Below are 12092 nucleotides of genomic sequence, written 5' to 3'. Positions count from 1 at the left end.
ACAGCAGCTTAATCAAAGCAAAGTAATACAGCCTGCCAAACACACAAATCAGAACCTTCATTGTGCATTCTACCTGAAATAAGGGTAGTCAATTTCAAATAGACCATTGTACAGCCATTTCCCAGGAGCAGGCTTGTGGGAATCTGGTGGGTATGTGAAAGAACTATGAATCTCAGGAACATTCCAGCTGGGAGATAAGTTAAACACCTGTTGTTTATTGCAGACCCTAACAGAGTGTGAGACAGGATAAAATAGTATATGAGGCCATCCTGGGGCTTTTTCTTTAGAACGCGCGCAAAACACGACGGCGTTCTGGTAAGCGTTCTTTTTATTTTTGATTATTTATTTTTGCTTCTTGATTTTTAGTGTATATCGGGCTGTGGCACAACATATTCATGTTTTATTTCATTACACGTTTCAACTTGTGGCACATTTTCACTTTTTTACTGGTTATTTTTCTTTTTACTAGCCCTTTTTGTCTCTCTTTGTTCTATATTGTTCAGTTGGTGTACAATTTCTATTTTAGATATATACAGTATTCTAAAGTGGTCCATACTCGTGGTTTTTTATACCCAAAGATCTCCAAGGTATTGCAGTGCTCTTATATCTCATTCATTTTATCCAGTATGCTTTAGTCATCTTTATATTTACTTTTTTAACATTGATATTTGCTCTTTTAGTTGCTATTGGTTTATTTTTAAGTATACTTTGGTTAATTGGTTCAACATTTCCATAATATAATATATGCTTAAATTTTACACTGTACATTGTCTCTAGTGTTTAGATATACTTTTTGCTTTGTGCTTATCAATTATATAGTTTTTTACTTATTGATTATATATGTTTTCTCTAGTAATAATATATATTTATTCCTAGTGACAATACACATTTTCTTGCTCTATTTATAACAATACATTGACTCCTATGGATGATACATTGATTGTTTTTTAGTCACCTTATTTTTTATTTTTTATTGACATATAATTTTCTTAGTAATAATATATTGATTTCTATTAATAATATATAGAATATCTATATTGCTTTGTTGTGATATCTAAACTATGTTCGATTTTAAATCTATATGATATTTTGTTGTTATGGTTGATTTTAAATTTATATGATATTTATATGATAAATTTATACGATATTAGTCATTATTCATTTTTTTTTTTTATGTTCGGTTTATTAAAGTATATGTTGTTTTGCATTGTTTAAAGAAACTTTTACATGTAATTTGCTGTTTCTTTTTAATATTTTTAATATTTTGAATGTTTTTAATGTTTTTATTACCACATATTTTCATTTTATTATTATAGTGTTTATATGTTTCTATATGTGTTTATATGATTTTATACATTGCCTATAGGGTCGAGTATTTTTGGAAGAATAAAGAATAACCTGATTATCCAGATGAGTTGAAAGACACCTTTATTTGTTGCACCTTTTCTTATTGGACAATTCCACTTGTTTTTGCTTTTTCTTTAGAATCCATCAGCGCACTGGAAAGGGAGCCCCCACGGTTGACCTGGTCTATCACTGCTTGGAGAGGATTCCCCAGTCAGTTGTGAGGAACGGTGACGTCATAATCAATCTTGGTGATGTTATTTTGAATTACTAAGCTGCTTTAGCATTTTTAGCACACGCAGCATTTTAGTGCGCACTAAACCCGCACTACGCGACTAGAACTAACGCCAGCTCAATGCTGGCGTTAAGGTCTAGCATGCACAACAATTCAGCGGGCACTATTCCACACGTTAAAGCCCTAACGCGGCTTAGTAAAAGGAGCCCTTAAAGTCTTATTTGGACTGACCCCAACCTACCTCTCTTCCCACTTTGAACCTCCCATCCCAGTGACCCCCCCCATCCCACCCTCAGCAACCTCCCTTTCCTCCTATATTCTCCTCCCCCTCTTCCCTTCCTCTTATTTTTATTTTTTTAATGTAATTAAAATCTCCCTCCCCAATCATTAGTACTGAGTCTTCTGGACTATTGCAATATTGCTTATTTAACTACGACTAAACAAAATAGTACCAGATTACAATTAATCCAGAAAACAGCGGTATGATTGATTGATGGTCTAAAGAAATATGATCGTGTAACTTCTTTCTACCGTGAGTTGCACTGGCTCCCCGTGGAGGCACGCATTATCTTTAAACTGGGATGCATATGCTACAAAAGTCATCGATGGCCAAGCCCCACTTTATTTAGCCGACAGATTCTCAATTGCATCCCATAAGAATAGTAGAAAATCACATGCTCGGTTTGTATTTCCCTCTGTTAAAGGCTGCAAAGGCAAGAAATGCCACGATCATCTGCTTTCATTTCAAGCAGCTTTTCACGACAAAGACTTTTCGTTCACTGTTACTTACTTCTCACTCTTACGAACACTTTAGGAAACAATTGAAGTCTGATCTTTTCCCTAAGTACTTGTCCGAGGAGTTATCTTTGGCCCTTTCTTGTAGATTTGTAAACCGCATTGAACTTATGGTTATGCGGTATAGACATACGATGTGATGTTAAATATAAGAGGTTTTTGTTTTGCTGCTCTTTCGTTTCAGTTTTAGAAAGCAAAGGTAGCTTTTCCGCCCTCTGTAAGAGCATCGTTATTGCCTCATTAATTGCCGGTGTCTACGCTTGTTGAGTCTTTGAGGCTTGTTTTGTAGTTACCATTTATATATTCACTCTCCCAAGTCAGAAAAATAATTCGCAAAACACATGTGAGATTTATACTTAGTGGATACTGAGGGGTCATTTTACTAAGGCGTGCTAACGTGTCCATAGACTATACTGGACGTGTTAGCGTTAAAATGGCTAGCGTGCCTTAGAAAAAGGTCCCCTGAGTGTTTGCTCACTATTTATGCAAGTCCTCTTTTAATGAAGCCATTTTAAAGTCTAAATTTCTCAACTTATACATGATTATATGCAGAGTATTAAAATGTATGGTAATCAAACTATTAGGTATTTTGCACCAATGCGCAGAAGTAATCAGTCATTTTAAAGCATGCACAGGGTGAGAAATTTACCACCAAGTCTGAGGTGTGGTAGAAAGGTTAGGTGCCAGAATTTTGTCTTTCTTTCTGTGACTATAAACAAGTGCCCGCAATTTTAAAGAGGTAATAGTTCTGCACATATCTCCAAAGAAAATTAAAGCGCCAGCTCGGATCTGCGCGTTGTTCTGTTTATATATAAATACTAGTGTTTAAGCCCGTTACATTAACGGGTGCTAGAGTAGATGTGTAAACATTTAGCACAATGAGGCGTTGAGGCCTTTCTTTCTTTGCTTCCTGCTCCTCCTATCCAGCAGTAGCCCTTCTCTTCCTTTTACCTCCCCCTGTCCAGCAGCACCCCTTCCCTGCTCCCCCTGTCCAGCAGTAGCTCTTCTCCCTTCCTTTTACTTCCCCCCTGTCCAGCAGTACCCCTTCCCTGCTCCCTTCTGTCCAGCAGTAGCCCTTCTCCCTTCCTTTTACCTCCCCCTGTCCAGTAGTACCCCTTCTCCCTTCCCTGTTCTCCCTGTCCAGCATCCGCAAGCCTGGGCAGCCTCAGGGCTTTTGCTAAGCCAGCCCGCCTCGCATTATCAAAGTAGGCTGGCCTAGCAAATGCCCCGCGGCTGCTTGATGAAACCGCGGCTGCTGCTGGTCCGGGGGTGAGAAGAAGAGGTGTCCCAGCAGCGGCAGCATAGTCAGAAGACAGGAAGTCAGCCGGCATTGGAGATCGAATTTACGCCCAGTAGCATCTATGACGAACTATCAAGACTCAAAGTAAACAAAGCCATGGGACCAGATAACCTACACCCCAGAATGCTCAGGGAGTTAAGGGAAGTCCTGGCAGAACCATTATTTGTTCTTTTCAATCTTTCCCTAAGCACAGGAAGGGTCCCCTTGGACTGGAAAACCGCCAACGTAATCCCACTCCACAAAAAGGGCTGCAGGACAGAGACAGCAAACTACAGACCAGTGAGTCTCACGTCTATAGTGTGTAAACTCATGGAAACACTGATGAAACAGAATCTTGACACAATCCTAGACGAAGAAAAACTGCGTGATCCACACCAACACGGGTTCACCCAGGGTAGATCCTGCCAATCTAATCTGATTAGCTTTTTTGACTGGGTTACTAGACAACTGGACGCCGGAGAGTCACTGGACGTGGTATATTTGGACTTCAGTAAAGCATTTGATAGCGTCCCTCATTGAAGATTACTGAACAAGCTGAAATCGATAGGATTAGGAGACACTCTAACTACATGGGTTGGGGATTGGCTGAGCGGTAGACTTCAGAAGGTGGTGGTGAACGGTACCCCATCCGAAGCATCGGACGTGATCAGTGGAGTGCCGCAGGGCTTGGTCCTGGGCCCGATTCTATTTAACTTATTCATAAGAGATATGACGCAAGGACTTAGAGGAAGGGTATCACTGTTCGCCGACGACGCCAAACTTTGCAACATAGTAGGCAAAAGCTTATTACCTGATAATATGACACACGACCTACTGTTGCTGGATCAATGGTCAACTACTTGGCAGCTAGGCTTCAATGCTAAAAAATGCAAGATAATGCACCTGGGTAAGAGAAACCCGCGTAGAACTTATGTACTAAATGGTGAGACCTTGGTTAGGACCACGGCGGAACGCGACCTAGGGGTGATCATTGGTGAGGACATGAAGGTTGCCAATCAAGTGGAGAAGGCTTCCTCCAGGGCAAGACAAATGATGGGGTGTATCTGCAGAGGTTTCGTCAGCAGGAGACCTGAAGTTATAATGCCGTTGTACAGAGCCATGGTGAGGCCTCACTTGGAGTACTGTGTTCAGTTTTGGAGACCACACTACCAAAAAGACGTGCTGAGGATCGAGTCGGTTCAGCGAACGGCCACCAGGATGGTCTTGGGGCTCAAGGATCTCACGTATGAAGAAAGATTAAAAAAATTGCGGCTGTACTCACTTGAGGAAAAAAGAGAACGGGGAGATATGATTGAAACATATAAGTACATCACGGGACGCATCGAGTCAGAAGATGATATCTTCTGGCTCATGGGACCCTCGACCACCAGAGGGCATCCGCTGAAGATCAGGGGAGGGAAGTTTCATGGCGACTCCAGGAAGTACTTCTTCACCGAAAGAGTAGTGGATCATTGGAACAGACTCCCACTCCAGGTGATAAAGGCCAGCAGCGTGATGGATTTTAAGAGAAAATGGGATACTCACGTGGGATCTTTAAGGGAGTAAATTCAGGGGAGGGGATACTTGGAATGGGCAGACTTGGTGGGCTATAGCCCTTTTCTGCTGCTTTTTTCTATGTTTCTAAGGCAGGAAATCAGCTGAGGCAGGCACTGTGCATGCATGGCACCACGGATCATGGAGGCATGGAGATTGAAGTGCGCATGTGCGCTAAGGGTTTTATTATAACGGATTAGCCTTGCCAAAATTTTTATGTGCAAGAATTTTTGACAACGCAGATATTATGTACAGAACAACATTCCAGTTCATGTGCAGATACAGTAGTGTAGCGAGGGTGGGAGGTGCCCCCCACTCCTTCCACACCATCCTCCTTCCGTTCCTTGCACACCCCACACCACTCTAGTGCCATCCCTTCCCACCCCTGTACTTCCCCAGTAGCTTCTCTGGCCTGCTGCTCCCATTCCTTCCCACCCCTGTACTTCCCCAGCAGCTTCTCTGGCCTGCTGCTCGCGCTGGCATTGGCTTTATCTCTGATGTCACTTCCTGGCCCCGCGACCCAGAAGTGATTTCAGAGGGAGCCAGGCTGGTGCAAGCAGCAGGCCGGAGAAACTGCTTGTGCTAGCCTTCCAAAAGTGGCTCCGAGCTCGGAGAAGAAGAAATGAGGTTTGTTTGGGGTTGGGCATAGGCCTGGGAGTGGAGAGGCAGGGCTGGGGGCAGAATGGGGCAGAGCCACGTGTTCTCTTTTTTTGTGTGTGTAATCATTTTTATTGGTGTTATGCAAAACACAAACAAAGACAACAATCGCCATATAATAACAGCAAAACTCACAAGCAAATCCCTGTACCCAACCCACCCCTTCCCCCAAAACTGCACCACATACAATATGAAAATGCGAAGTAACACATCAGAAGCTAGAATTCCCATACCCAATATCCCCCATCCACCCAACCAACCCTACCACCCCCCGTGAGTAATGGTTATGAGGAAGAAGTGACCAATCTCCAAGTGGTATAGGGATCCCTGATTTTATGATACTGATCCAACTGCTGACGCCGTAGCGCACATTAAATGAACCTAATCAAGACTGATCAACAAGTAGCATCGTTTGGGAATCCCAGTGGACCTCCAGAATTTCGCTAGTGCAAGGCAAGCCACCGAACAGAGAAACAAAGCCAGACAATTTGCTGGAGAAATATAGCCCGGGAAAGGCACATTAAGAAGAAAGCATTCTTTTACCATGGGACAGTGATTCTGAGTAATATGTACTATTATTATTATTATTTTGAACTACAAAATCTGGTAACTCTACCCCCCACATGTCCTAGTCCTGCCATATAAGGGAAATGTTGCCTTATTTGGTAGTCCCCCCACCTAACTACCAAATAAAGGAAAAATTCCTTTATATGACAGGCTGAAACTCCTCCCTCCAGGATACATCACACAATGCTGGGTGCTCCTGCTCCATTAAGATATGATCAGGGGGGGACAGGACATGGGGGGATGCAGACCACTCTGATTTGTTTTTTTTTTAATGTAATCGACAGAAAAGGAGATTTGCGACAATGATTTGCATGCTTATTGCACACAGCATGGCAGCAGAATTTGGTTAATTTCTGGGTAGAATCTGTGCACTGAGCCAGCTCTGCCAGCTGTTTTTCTGTCTGTCTGCATCAGCCCCTGTTTATCTCTCAACAGGCTCAGCGTGAAGCTCCACCCTTCCCTTTGTGATGTCAGGAAGAGGTGGAGTCTTCTTTACTTTGCAGGTAATCCAGAAACCTCCAGCCAGAAATTTCAAGTTTCTGCGCCTTTCTCCCTTCTCCCAGCATTGGAAGAGAGACACCCTCAGCTCCTACCCCTATCCCACAGCCTGAGGAATATGACCCAGTCTATTTCTAATCCAGCAAAGAACAAAAGCAGCAAGGAAAATACCTGTAGGAGCTTCTGCTCAGGTAGGAGATTGCCCCCAGTTTTCCTGCTTTCTCTCTTCAAACACTGCTCGGTTTGGATACTTAGCTTCCCCTATGCTCCCTCTCCCACCCCTCCTGTGAACTTCGATGGGTAAGTCCCTCTTATCTGTACCCTTTTCCTCCACTGCCAACTCCACACTCCGTCCCTTCTTTCTTGCCGCGCCGCATGCCTGGAACAGGCTGCCAGAGTCAATACGTTATGCTCCGTCTCTAGCAGTATTCAAATCCAAGCTAAGAGCCCATATACCACCTTATCATTTCAACTATTAACTCCCACTCACTGTCAGATAACTTACTCATTGTGAAACTGAGTGTCCAGAAAACGAAGGTTATATATTTTTGTTTGTTCATTGACTTATTAGACACTACTGTTGCACTATCCACGGAGGTAAAATATTTAGAGGTTCTACCGGATTCTTGTCTGACGTTCAGGGGGCATGTATGTGCAGTGGTAACAAAGGTATTTTTAAAATTGCATCTGTTGAGCAGTTTGCATCCACACTTGTCTGCCTTTATTCTTAGGACTGTCTTGCTTAGACTACTTATCATGCTTAGACTACTGCAATTTGGTGCTTCTGGGTTTACCTGTATGAGGACTGAGTGCGCTGCAGGTAGCCCAGAATGCGATTGTTCGAACTCTGTTTTGATTAAGAAAGAGTGACCATGTGACAGAAAGCTGATTTTCCACGGATGCCCCCTTGTTGCCGCGGGACCCTTGAAAAAGAAGATATCTTCTTCCAGCTCGATGCGGCCCATGAGATACTTGAATGTCTCGATCATGTCACCCCTCTCTCAGCTGTACTCACTCGAGGAACGCAGAGAGAGGGGTGACATGATCGAGACATTCAAGTATCTCACGGGCTGCATCGAGCTGGAAGAAGAGATCTTCTTTTTCAAGGGTCCCACGGCAACAAGGGGGCATCCGTGGAAAATCAGGGGCGGGAAACTGCACGGGGACACCAGGAAATTCTTTTTCACTGAAAGGGTGGTTGATCGCTGGAATAGTTTTCCACTTCAGGTTATTGAGGCCAGCAGTGTGCCTGATTTTAAGGCCAAATGGGATAGACAGTGGGATCTATTCATAGAGAAAGGTAGGGGAGGGTCATTGGGGTGGGCAGACTAGATGGGCCGTGGCCCTTATCTGCCGTCTATTTCTATGTTTCTATCTTTGTATTGGTTATAATTAGAACATCAAATCCTTTATAAATTACTACACAGTAAGGCTCCGAAATATTTGATGGATAGCATTCTGCCATACGAACCACAGAGCATGTTGCGCTTGGCGACTCACATATTCCGACAGTGAAACAGCTGCGGCTAGCCGTGTCTAGAGCTAGCATGTTTTCGTGCGTGGGTCCTCGCGAGTGGAATAAGCTTCCGGAATATTTACGACAGCAATGTAGTTGGAGAAGTGTTGAAGAAACACCTCTTCTGTAAGATGAAATATGGGACTTGATTTTTAATTTTTTTGATGGGGAGTCACGTGATGTGCTGGACCGGGTAAGACGTGCCTTACTCGTGCTCCGGGGCCCCGAGTCTCTTCGTGAATAATTTCTTTATCTTTTCGGGTCCCACTTCTCCCCTGACCATCGGGGTGGTATATGGACGGGTTTCTCCAGCGCGCTAGCCCTGTCATGAGCGCCAAGTCCGGCCGCGGTACTAAAGATTGGGAGACGAGGTCGGCGCAGCTGGATTCCAAGATGGCGGCGGCGGGAGACTCGGGTTCCGCGCTCCCCTTATCGGAGGCACATATTGCCGCACTGTCAGCGTCGGTGGTGTGGGCATTGGATTCCCGCTTCGACCAGCTCTCCTCCCAGCTCGCGTCGCTTGAGTCCCTCTTGGGGGAAACCACCAGATGCACAGGAGAGCTGGAACACAGAGTCTCGATGGTTGAAGACTCCCACGTGGCATCGGCGGCGGATGTGGCGTCCGTGAAGGCCCAGCTCCAGAAACAAGCAGACAAGCTGGAGGATCTCAAGAATCGCTCGAGAAGGGACAACCTCCGTCTGGTGGGTCTCCCAGAGACAGTTTCTGAATCTCGCCTTTTAACTGTGCTGGAGTCGTGGCTCCAGTCTGCACTACCCCTTCTGGCGGGAGTGGGTCCTCTGAAGCTTGATAGAGCGCACCGCCTGGGCCAGCGCACCGATGACCGTGATTGCACTAGGGTTACTATATTCAAGGTCCATCACTTGGCGGTCAAAGCGGAGCTGATGAAACAGTACCGCCAACATCGGAATACCCTTCTTTATGAGGGGACTCCAGTGCGCCTCTTCCAAGACTACTCGCCAGCGCTGCAAGAGCGTCGTCGTCGCTTCTCTAGAGTGTGCTCAGAGCTGTTTGATCGAAAACAGCGCTTCCAACTTCTGTATCCAGCGCAGTTGAAGATTTGGACCTCTAAAGGGTGGGCTACCTATGCCTCGGCGGAGGCAGCTCAAGCCTACATTGATGCTTTGCCGGGAGAGTCTGGGCCTTCTCAGCCCCCTGAGCACTGGGCATGGCTGGGGCGTCCTGTTCCAGACTCATGGCTAATGGTGTTTCTGATTTCTTGTTGGGGCTAGCCCTGCGATGCTTTCTTGGTTTCCTGGCACCTCCTGTATTTGGCATATCTTGACATGGGCTGGGTTTTCCACTGACTACTTATGGAGTTGTCCTAAGCCCCACAGTCCATATGCCTGCACCATGATTTGGACTTCCTGACTCTTGTTTGTTACCCTCTGGTACTTGTGCTAAATATTTGTGCCTCTCACCATTTGTATCTGCTGTTTTAATGTGAATGACTGTGGTTTAGTCAACTTTGTTGGATGTTTGTTCTGGGACGAGCTGCCTGGGGACGTTGGTTTGGGTGTCGGGTGTGACTCTGGTGTGAGGGTGACTTTGGCCCAGTGGGCTCTACGCTTCATGAGGTCCCGACTGCCCTGCTTAGAGTATATTTTTTCAGACCCTCTGGGACTGGGTACCCGGGCCTTTCTTGTGTAGCTTCTATGGTGCCTGTCTCCCTTTTGTTTGTGTGCCTGTTGTCTCTTGATTGCTTGGTGAGTGGTTGTGGTGTTTGTGTTTGGGCTGGGGAGTTGTGTGCATGAGCCTCATTGGATAGTGCTGTTGTGGGGGGAGAGGGGGGTTGTTTGCTGTTTGCTTGCGTGGGACTCGCTTGTGGGTCTGGGGCCGGATTTTATAGCCTGGGTTTTGGTGCCTGTCAGCATTGCCTTGTGAGAATGGGAGGTTGGGTGGTTGGTTAGGTGAGTGTCTGGGGAGGCTGGGTTGCTTTCCATGGACTTCTGGGGCTGAGGAGTCCTGGGTCTTGTGTCTTTATGTTTCTTAGTTTCTTTTAACTTTCAATCCCCGGTTTCGTGGTTTGTTGGATGACTGGCCTGGTTGTGGATGTAGTAGATTGACCTGGGGTGTGTGAGGTACGGGGACTGGGGGCCCCTGACACATCTTAACGTGGCTCTCTTTCCGTTTCTTTTAGGGGACGGGATTGTTGTTGTTGGGGATCCTGGGTTGTTGGGTTGGGGGGGTTTGGGTGTGGGTGGGGTGGGTTTTGGGGGGTGGGGGGTCCTCCTTCAGTATGTTTGCCTCAATTTTGCTGTGCTCTATTGTATAACGTTTGCTGCATTGTTCTCCTTAAGCGGTCGCTGCTACTCTGGGGGGGGCTGGGCCCTTGGGGTAGTTTTCTTTTGGATTCCTTTCTCTCCTTTTGCATCTTTTCTGACTTTCAGTTGTGAGTACCCCTTTTAGAATTACATCTTGGAATGTAGGGGGGATTACATCGCCTGTTAAGAGATCCAAAATAATTGCTGCTCTACAGCGCTATCGGTCCGATATTGCCTGTTTACAAGAAACCAGATTAACTGATGCAGAACATCTTAAGTTGCGTCGTTCTTGGGTGGGGGAGGTGTATTTTGCTTCCTCTTCGGGTCGTCATGGGTGCATTGCTGTATTGGTCCGCAAGTCTTCTCCCATTGGTGTCCAGGTTTTGGATAAGGAGTCTGACGGTCGATCCCTGCTTTTACGCCTTACCTTGGGAGGGCGCTCCTATCTTTTGTTAGTGGTTTATGGCCCTAATTCTGGTGAATCGGCCTTCTTGCAGCGGTTGCTCCAAATTTGTTCTCGTTTTCCTGGTGATCCTCTATTTCTCCTGGGAGATTTTAACTTGGTCATGACTCCTGATCAGGATAAATCCGGATCTCCCGTTTCTTCTTTGGGTTCTAAGGGTCACCTTCTTTCGGACTTTTGTGACTCTCTTTCGGTTGTGGACCCTTGGCGCCTCCTGCATCCTGAAGTTCGCGACTACACTCATCTTTCTCATGCCCATGGCACTTGGTCTCGCTTGGATTATATCTTCTTGTCTTCCTCTATGTTTCCTTCCGTTCAATTGGCTGAGATTGGACCTCTGTCTATTTCGGATCACGCCCCGATTTGGGTAGATGTTTTCTTGGATTCTTCGTACCTCCGAGCATCGTCCTGGCGGTTTCCCTTCTATCTTGCACAGGATAAGGAATTTCTTACCTTTTTGCAGGCCCAATGGGATGACTATTCAACGAATAATGCTTCCCACATGGATGATCCTATTTTGTTTTGGGAGGCTGGGAAGACGGTGATTCGAGGTCATATCATTTCATTTCTGTGTGCTCGTAACAAGCGTATTAACCAAGGGATCGTTACTCTCGAACGGGCCTTACATTTGGCGAAGCGGTCCTTTTCTCTTCACCCTTCTCAGGAGACTCGAGACTGTTATCTGTCTACTCAGGTGGCCTTGAACTCACTTCTTCATTCTCGTTCCCAAAAATGCAAAGCCTCTTATCAACATCGTTTTCTTCATTACGGGAACAAACCTTGACGTCTTATGGCTCATTTGGTTAACGCTACGACTGGTAGGAAGCCGATTTTATCCTTGCGGACCCGGGGCGGTGGGGTGGTGTCTCAAACTTCTGAGATCTCCGGGGTTTTATTTGAC

General features: G+C 45.6%; 1 protein-coding gene across 2 annotated transcripts in view; it reads left to right on the top strand.

The window, feature by feature from the left end:
- Positions 1-256: 256 nt before the first annotated feature.
- The window catches only part of LOC117354526 (oocyte zinc finger protein XlCOF6-like), a 61120-nt gene continuing 49284 nt past the window's right edge, over positions 257-12092 (top strand). The window contains exons 1-3 of one of the 2 annotated variants that reach the window (XM_033932217.1): positions 257-315; positions 527-587; positions 1486-1564. The gene's annotated coding sequence lies outside the window, so the exon portion shown is untranslated. Of the gene's footprint in view, positions 316-526; positions 588-1485; positions 1596-12092 lie in introns of both variants that reach the window. The other variant, XM_033932216.1, reaches the window with a different exon arrangement.

This window comes from Geotrypetes seraphini, chromosome 2 (assembly GCF_902459505.1).
Source record: "Geotrypetes seraphini chromosome 2, aGeoSer1.1, whole genome shotgun sequence".
Classification (NCBI taxonomy): domain Eukaryota; kingdom Metazoa; phylum Chordata; class Amphibia; order Gymnophiona; family Dermophiidae; genus Geotrypetes; species Geotrypetes seraphini.
Note: the sequence above shows the minus strand (reverse complement) of the source record. Positions and strands in the feature narration are given on the sequence as shown.